Here is a 9,246-nt window from a genome sequence, read left to right on the forward strand (position 1 = left end):
TTCCATCTGACACAGATTTTATACCAAATACTGTAGCAGTTTCAGTGAGACAGTGCCTGCAGATACAAAGAATAACTGGCTTCGTGTTCATGCATCAGTTTATTGAGGATGTGAGCTTTCCAACCAACAGCACTACATCCCAGGGTGTTTGCTTCATTTCTTTAACCAGCTAAAAAAACCTGCCATGCTTTTAGGGATTCAAATGCCATCAAAACCACTCCGTGGCAGGTAGCAGTATTGTGAGTGGAAAACATAAGATTTCCTCATCAAATTACTCCTTGGAGAACCATAAATTGCTAGTTTTGCTAGCCAGTGTTTTAAAAAATAGGCACTTAAATCTGCAACTGAGTATTTAGAGAAAAATGGCCTCATTTGTGAGAAGCACAGGGTGTTCTTACCTCCTCGTGAAGTCAGATCATAGGGACCTGTGAATGCTTGGTATCTCCACAAAGAAAGCTGCTGCTAATTAGAGACCTATACCCAGCATGCTAGTAGATAATTCACACTAGGAAACAATGAGTAGTAATGACAGTCTGCATGTTTGGACCAACAGAAAGTTGTCAGCACAAATTAGGAAACAGTACCATATGTCTCATTGCTACTTGTATTTCAGCAGTGTTTGTAGGAGTGAGGGGACTGCTGCTTGCATTGCAGGGCACTCTGCTTCATAAAGCATTGTCCTTTGCACTTATTATCATGATCATCATCATCTAACTGTTTGAGTTGGAAGGGACCTTACAGATCATCTAGATCCAACCCCCCTGCATTGGCAGGGACACCTCCCACTAGATGAAATTGCTCAGAGCACCATCCAGCCTGCCCTTGAACACTTCAGGGATGGGGCTTCCACAACTTCTCTGGGCAACCTGTTCCAGTGTCTCACCACCCTCACGCTAAAGAATTTCCTCCTAATACCTCATCTAAATCTCCCCTCTTCCAGTTTTAATCCATTACCCCTTTCACTACAAGTGTCCTTTCACTACAAGCCCTTGTAAAAAGTCCCTCCCCACCTTTCATGTAGGCCCCGTTCAGGCACTGGAAGGCCACTATGAGGTCTCCCTGGAGTCTTCTCTACAAGAGTCAAATTAAGTGGGAGCAGCAGCTTGGGAGTGTGGGCTGCTGGTTTGTGCCAGCCTGCAAAGGAATTTGCTTTTGCTGTGCCATCTTAGTGATGAATTAACTTGTTTTAAAAAAAGTTTTCTAATAGCCTGCTGTGGACTGTGGCACAAGGAAGGGATTTGGGTCATTCACGCTGAGGTTCTGCCTCAATTCCATAATTCTATTTATTTCTTTTCCTAATTAGAAACCTGCTCATGGCAGTGCTGTTTCTCTAAATCCTCTTATATAACATCAGGAAGACACAAGGAGGCTGAGCGGTTCAGGACTTGTTCCTCACAGGCTGGTGAAAAACACCCGTGCAGCTGGAGCACAACTGCTCCTTTTCCTTGGTGCCTGTCAGAAAATGGCTGGAGCATAGGAATGGCTGCTGAGTTCTGCAAAGCCTCCACATCCGTGCTGAGCTGGGGACTGCTGGGCTGCATCACCTCAGGCCCGAGAAGGAGGAGAGAAAACGTCTGCCTGGGAAACTACAGAGGTGAGCCTGTCCACCAAGCTGCTCCTCCTGTCAATTGGGAGCCTCTCCTTCACATTTCTTCCCTCCTGTCTGTGTCTCTCCCTATTTTAAGGACAGTTATTGAGCTGTTAATTACTAAGATTAGTTGCTTAGTTTTGGTAAGTTTTAAGCTAAGGGAGAAGACTCTGGAGTGACTCCAGGCATTTGGTTGTTCGCCTTTCTGAGATGCCTGGGCTCCCATTGGGTTTTGGATGCTTTGACACCAGATCTGTAGGCAGAGGCCAGTGGACTGGCTTCCCTGTTTTTTCCTGGCTCCTGCAGAATGAATGGGTGATAAATAGGGCTTACACTTGCTCGGGTCATAGCCAAATATCTCCCTGAACCCAGTGTGACCATATCTTTAGGTATACCAGCTATTTAAAGGAGAAATGCTGCCTTAGAAAGCAGAAAGCTATGTGGCAAAGCCTACACTATCTGAGGCAAATGCAAATGCAAGATGTGTTCCAATTTTGGTTAATGATGTGAAATACTCTTTATTAAGGGTTAATCTTCTTGCCGTTATTGACATTGCTCTGCATGCTTATCTACTTCCTCACTGGGAAGGTTTTCCTCTAACTTCCCTGGAGCATGGGCTATACCTCCTTCATCCACCCATCTCAAGCAGTGCTCTCTCTCCTCCCCAGCTCACCCAGCTTTCCAGCTTGGCTCAGTTGATGTTGAAGGACTGTTTGGAAGAGTGAAACATTGGTCACTCACTCTAATCTGCTCTTCACTTTTTGAATGTTGCTGTGAGTGATACAAGCAACTGTCCTGCATTTCTTGACTTAAGTTCCTGTGCTTTGGTGACATAGCTAGAGATCATCAAATGCAGTGCAAACAACACAGCCAGTACATGGCTTCTGCTGCCTGGGGTGAAGATGCCTGAGTAGCCTCTTCCCCACCTGCCACACATCTCTCACATTTCCCTCTTCCCTTGCAAAGCCAAAGCCAGGTTCTCTGGCCTGTTCCCCTGTGGCAGTGCAGGTGGAGGGGAAAGCAGTCATATTTTCTCCACCGGATATTTCCCTGAGATGGCACACTTCCCACAGGCACAGAGCTGCAGTAACCATCTCCCAGTGTCCACTCCTGTGCTAGGAGGATGAAAATCTGTCCCATTTCTTTTGTGAATTTTCTTTCTAGCCTGGCTTTATAAAGGCTGGAACAGCTACTGCAAACTAATTGGCAGCACTGGAGGGAAAGCCTGCAAAAATGAAGGCAGTCCCTAAATGCTCCTAATCTCTGCTGAAACAGAAGCTGGAGCTTTTGTGGAACCTGGCCCTGAGAAAGAAAGAGTTACATGGTAGAGTTTACAGATTTTTTTTACAGCTACACATGTGGAGGTTGTGTCCAACTCAGCACAGCTGGTCCTTGCTGTCTCTAGTGCAGATTAAAAAAGAAAAAGAAAACTCTCTCTACTGGGGTGCACACTTCCCTCTTTTATTCATCCAAGCACGTGTAGGGGCACAATGTGAGTATTGCTCTTTCCTAGTGGTCTGCTCTGATTACACACTTTTCAAGGCATCCAGTAGCAGCTCCAGAAGAGCTTTCATTCTTCATCATTCTTCTTTGGCAAGTTTTGCTGGAATAAATTATTTGGGTTTTTCAAGGCTGTGGCTTATTTCTGTAAAAGGTCATATGCCTAATCAAAACAAAACAAAACAAAAATTTAATTTCCAGATGCTAGGAGGAAAAAGAGGTTTGGTTTCAGTGTTCCTGGCTGTGAATGCAACATGTGCAACAAGCAAGTGTAATTGGGAAGAAACCACACCACATAACTTGACTTTAATAGTAAAATAACAGGTCTGTAGCTGAAGGCATGAGCTGGTTTAAATGCTCATTTTCCTGGGATGCTCCACATCTTTTCAGGTGAATGGTTTTGTAAAGACATTTCAGCACTGTTAAAACAGTTCAGTTTGGCTTTCAAAAATTGAGTGATTGACACGTTTTCCAAAGTGCTGCAATGTGGATGAAAATGAGAAATAGCTCATTAAAAGAAAAATACCCATTTGGATGGAAAGTCTCTGAGCAGCTTTCCTGCAAGACTCATTTCTAGTCAGCAGTCTTGGCAGGTTGAACCTTGCCACGGAGGACAGTGAGAAAGGAAGCTCCCATCTCTCCCCACCTTTGCATACATCAGGTGTATTGATGATGTGCATCAAGCTCAAGCGGCAGCAGAGGCTCTGCATGGTGGAAGGAGGGCAGGGGCACAAGTGGTTTTCATTACTTAAGCCCAGTGATCAGGGGGAGATGGGAGGCAAGAATCTGCAGACAGTGGATAAAGATGCAGTGAGTTGCAGCAGAGGCCTAGGTGTAAGTATGGACAAGGGTCCTCTTGGGAGGAATGGAAAAGCCTTGTGATGACTGTTTGTCCTGTACAATAGCTGAGAATATCAGAGAAGCCACAGGTAAGGTGCAACTTTGAATTCTTGCCTGTGTGATGACTTTATTCAAGGCTGGTTGAAAGGGTTGTGAATTTTGCGTCTGACAAGTGGAAAGGATGGAGGGCCTGGTTTGAGAGGAGGGACTCAGAAGTGGGGCCCTGTGATACTTGGAGTACTTGGTGTTATTAATGCACAGCTTTTGGTTTTCATGGGGAAAAAATGCATTGACTGGGTTTTGATAGATAGAAAAGGCAGATGTAGCTTGACTGAGTAACCTCACAGAACACTATAGAAGTGTGACACAAAAGCTCTTACATAAATAAAAGGGTACTGTCAGCAGGCTCTTTTTTAGCATTAAGACTCCAATGGAAGAAGGAAAATGTGCTCTGGTAATGTGGATGTTCTTGGCAAGTTATATGGGATTGCCAACTATCTGAAATAAGATCTCTTTTAAATGGAGCAAAGTTATTGAGTCCTCTGTCTCCTAGCTCTCACCCTAGCCCTGCCTGCTTTGCTTACCAGGGACCAAACGTTGCCTGCAGGTATAGACAGCACACACTGAGTTTAATGTCACACTAACACACTGCACAGTAACATCCTAACAGTTCTTTTGGGAAGTACCAGCTAGGATGTCACATGGATGTTTAACTCTGTCTCAGCCTGTGTCTTTGGCATGCAGTGCAATTGGCCTTGCAGAATCTTTGTTTGTGTTGGGGGAGTGGGGGTGGGGAAATAATAACCTGAGGTGTAGCTCTCCAAGCTGCAAAGATTACCTTGGAATTGTGTCTTCAGCATAATTGATGCAGCTCATGCCTTAACCCTGCAGGTAGTGCTACATCATTTCTTGCTGTGCAAATTAATATCTAACTGGAGAATCAATCTGAAAGCCCAAAAAGACTGTTGGCAATAATTATCCACATAATTTGCTCCTCCTCTACTATTAGCTATGGCATAATATAGAAAAGCTGGGAAGAGTGAAGGTCATTTTTTTCTTCTTTGTTTGAGTGAAAGGATAAGATTCTTTGCTTTGCTTCTAAGTGAAGCAAATAAAATCTTTTTCCCTTCTAACTCTCAATGAGCTGTCAAATCTTGAGAAAAACTGAGAGGAAACAGCTGATCTTGGCAGGATTTTTTGCACTGCAAAGCTAATGGTCCCCTCTGGAGAGAGTGACCCTCCTTGTGTCTATACAGCTATGCAGTGCATAATGACCAAGTTTACATCCTCCTTGATAAACTGTTTCATCAAACTACAGACTAAACTGTATTTCAAGCCCCGGGGAATCAGAAATGTCACATAATGTAAAGCTTGCCTGTTACAAGCAGCACACTATCACATGCTGGTAAATGTGCTTTTTAGTAAAAGATATGCCTTTACCCTTTGGAGTGCCTGCTGCCGTGGCTCAGGGCTGGTGTGCTCAATGTTCGAGCTCCCCCTGCTCCCAAGATGACCTTTCTGAAGAAATTTGCAAATGGAACGCTCTGTCTTAAGGAAACCACTGAAACCCAAAGGGGACATCTACCAAGTGTGACTTCTTGGGTCGTGGTCATATAGTGTTTGCATGCAGCCCCTTGCTCACAAGAGCAACAAATTTGCTCTGAAGAGGGCAGATGTGTTGGCCCAGGGTTTAGTTCTCACATGTCTCACCCTAGTATGTGACATGCCCCAAGCGATGTTCTCTTTGCCTACGTAAGCACCAAGGGCTTGTAAGTCTTGGCCTTAATGTCTGAGAAAGAGGCTTCTCAATCTTCTAGTTATCAGCCATTTTTAGATTAAGTCTTTCCTTCCACACCGCTTTAATGAGTACTTGCTCCCTCTGTTAATTCCAGTCTAGAACATACTTTTTGTGGGATGCACTGATAGTAGGGGAGTTGTAAAATGCTGCAGTCACACTGCAGGATATTTTACAGCGTCTGTACTGAGCCCAAGCATTTTCACTCTATTGCCTTCAACATGCAGCATGCACAGGTATGGTTTTGGTTGGTGCTTTTTTTTTAAAGCCACTCAGCTGTTGATCAGCTCCCAGCTCTGACAGGGTGCAAGGTGTGGAAGCCATTCAAGTGCCAGAGTCTAAGGATGTTGTTCAATTAAATAATTTTGAAATGTTTTAGGCAAGTCCAGTAAGCTCCAGTTCAGTCAGCCAGGTGTAGATATTAGTTAACATGTTTCTCTGATATATATTAAGCAGACAATCTGTTTGGGTGACTAGGATGGTCCTTTCTGGTGACAAATCCTGCGGAAGACCTGCTTTTCACTGGGGTTTTCCATGTGTCAAAGGACAGTGACTCCAGCTGGTCAGTTGCCTTCACTGGAGGCCTAGCTTAAATGCCTCTATGCAAATGCACACAGCATGGGGAATAAACAAGATGAGTTAGAGAGGTGTGCATATCTGCAGGGCTATGATCTTATTGGCATCATGAAGACATGGTGGGATGGCTCATACAATTGGAGTGTCAGAATGGAAGGTTATAAATTCTTTAGAGAGGACAGGCAGGGAAAGGAGTGTTGCCCTCTATGTGAAAGACCAGCTGGAGTGCATGAAGCTCTCCCTGGGGATGGATAAGGAGCCAACTGAGAGCTTATTGGTTAAGATTAAAGGGAATGCAGACACAGGTGACATTACAGTGGGGATCTGCCATAGGCTGCCTGACCAGGAGGACAGTATGGATGAGACACGTACAGGCAGATAGGAGCAACTTCATGTTTGCAAGCCACGATACTCATGGGGGACTTGAACCACCCTGATATCTGCTGGAAGAACAACTCTGCGAAGCACAAACAATCCAGGAGGTTCCTAGAGTGTTTTGATGACAACTTTCTTATCATAGAATTATAGGGGCTGGAAGGGACCTCTGAAGATCATCAAGTCCAGCCCCCCTGCTGCAAGTAATTTCCAAATAATTGAAGAAACAACAAGGACAGGTGCTATGCTTGTTCTCACCAAGAAAGAGCTGGTGAGGGATGCTAAGCTTAAGGGCAGCCTTCATTGTAGCAACCATGAAATGGTGGAATTCAAGATCCTTAGGGCAGCAAGGAAGGCTCACAGCAAGCTTACTACCCTTGACTTCAGAAGGGCACATTTCAGCCTCTTCAGGGATCTGCTCAAGAGAGTGTCTTGGGATAACATTCTGGAGGGAAGAAGGGCCCATGGAAGCTGGCTGATATTTAAGGATCACCTTCTCCAGGCCCAAGAGTGATGCATCCCAACTAAGAGGAAGTCAGGTAAAAACTCCAGGAGGCTGGTGTGGATAAGCAAGCAACTCCTAGAAAAGCTCAAACTGAAGAAGGAAGCATACAGGGGGTAGAAGCTAGGGCAGATATCCTGGGAGGATTACAGAGAAGTTGTCCAAGCAGCTAGGGGTTGAGTTAGGAGAGCCAAATCACAGATGGAGTTGAATCTTGCCAGGTGTGTAAAGAGCAATAAGAGAAGTTTCTATAGGTTTGTTGGGGATAAAAGGACATCCAAGGAAAATGCAGGCCCTCTCCTGAAGGAAATGGGAGACCTAGCAACTTAGGCTACTGTGGAGGCTGAGGTTCTCAATGACTTCTTTGCATCAGTCTTCTCTGGCAAGTGCTCCAGCCTCATTGCGAAGGCCACAGCAGGTGAAAGAAGGGACTGGGAGAATGAAGCACCTCCACTGTAGGAGAAGAACAGTTTCATGACCATCTAAAGAAGCTGAAGGTACACAAGTCTATGGGACCTGATGGGGTCCATCCACAGGTCCTGAGGGAGCTGGTGGATGCAATTGCTAAGCCTCTGTCCATCATTTTGAGAGGTCATGGTTCTGGTGAGGTTTCCAATTGGAAAAAAGGTAACAAAGCCCCAGTTCTTAAAAAGGGGGAAAAAAAGACCCAGGGGACTGCTGGCTAGTCACCTCTGTGCCCAGCAAGATCATGGAACAGATCCTCCTGGAAAATCTGCTAAAGCACATGTCAAATAAGGAGGTGATTCATGGCAGCCACCATGGTTTCACTAAGGACAAACCATGCCTGACTAATTTGGTGGCCTTCTGTGACTAGTCTACAGAGATGGTGGATAGTGGCAGAGCAAGTGACATCATCTACCTGGTTTTGTGCAAGGCATCTGACACTGTCCCACACAACATCCTGGTCTCCAAACTGACAAGGCATGGATTTGACAGATGGACCACTTGGTGGATAAGTAGTTGGCTGGATGGCTGCACCCAGAGGGTTGTGGTCAATGGTTCAGTGTCCAAGTGGAGGCAAGTGATGAGTGGTGTTCTTGAGGGATCAGCATTGGGATCAGTGCTGTTCAACATCTTTGTTGGAAACATGGACAGTGGGATTGAGTTGTATCCTCAGCAAGTTTGCTGACAATACCAAGATGTGTGGGGTAGCTGACACCCAAGAGGGAAGGGATGCTGTCCAGAGGGACCTTGACAGGCTGGAGAGATGGGCCAATGCCAACCTCATGAAGTTCAACAAGGCCAAGTGCAAGGTCCTGCACCTGGGTTGGCACAATCCCAGGCACAAATACAGGCTGCAGGGAGAATGGCTGGAGGGCAGTCCCAAGGAAAAGGACTTGAGGGTGGTAATAGATGAGAAGCTCGACATGAGCTGCTGGTGTGTGCTCACAGCCCAGAGAGCCAACCCCATCCTGGGCTGCATCAAAAGAAGTGTGGCCAGCAGGGCCAGGGAGGGGATTCTGCTCCTGTGCTCTGGTGAGACCCCACCTGGAACACTGCATACAGCTCTGGAGCCTTCATCACGGGAAAGACATGAAGTTGTTGGAGAGGGTCTAGAGAAGGGCCACAAAGATGATCAAAGGGCTGGAGCAGCTCTTCTATGAAGACAGGCTGAGATAGTTGGGGCTGTTCAGCCTGGAGAAGAGAAGGCTCCAGGGAGACCTTATAGCAACATTCTAGCACTTGAAGGGGCTACAGGAAAGCTGGGGAGGGGCTTTTCATCAGAGAAGATAGTGATATGACAAAGGGTAATGGCTTTAAACCGAAAGAGGGTAAATTTAGGTTAGAGATCAGGAAGAAATTCTTCACCATGAGAGTAGTAAGATACTGGAATAGGTTGCCTAGGGAGGTTGTAGATGCCCCCTCCCTTGAGGTGTTCAAGGCCAGGTTGGATGAGGCTTTGTGCAGCCTGGTCTAGTGTGAGGTGTCCCTGCTCATAGCAGGGAGGTTGGAACCTGATGATCTTTAAGGTCCCTTCCAACCTCAACCATTGTATAATTCTATAAATTTGCAGAAAACAGTTCCTTCCAGGAGCTGAGCTCACTCACC

The sequence above is a fragment of the Apus apus genome, chromosome 4 (genome assembly GCF_020740795.1).
Source record: "Apus apus isolate bApuApu2 chromosome 4, bApuApu2.pri.cur, whole genome shotgun sequence".
In the NCBI taxonomy this organism is placed as follows: Eukaryota; Metazoa; Chordata; class Aves; order Apodiformes; family Apodidae; genus Apus; species Apus apus.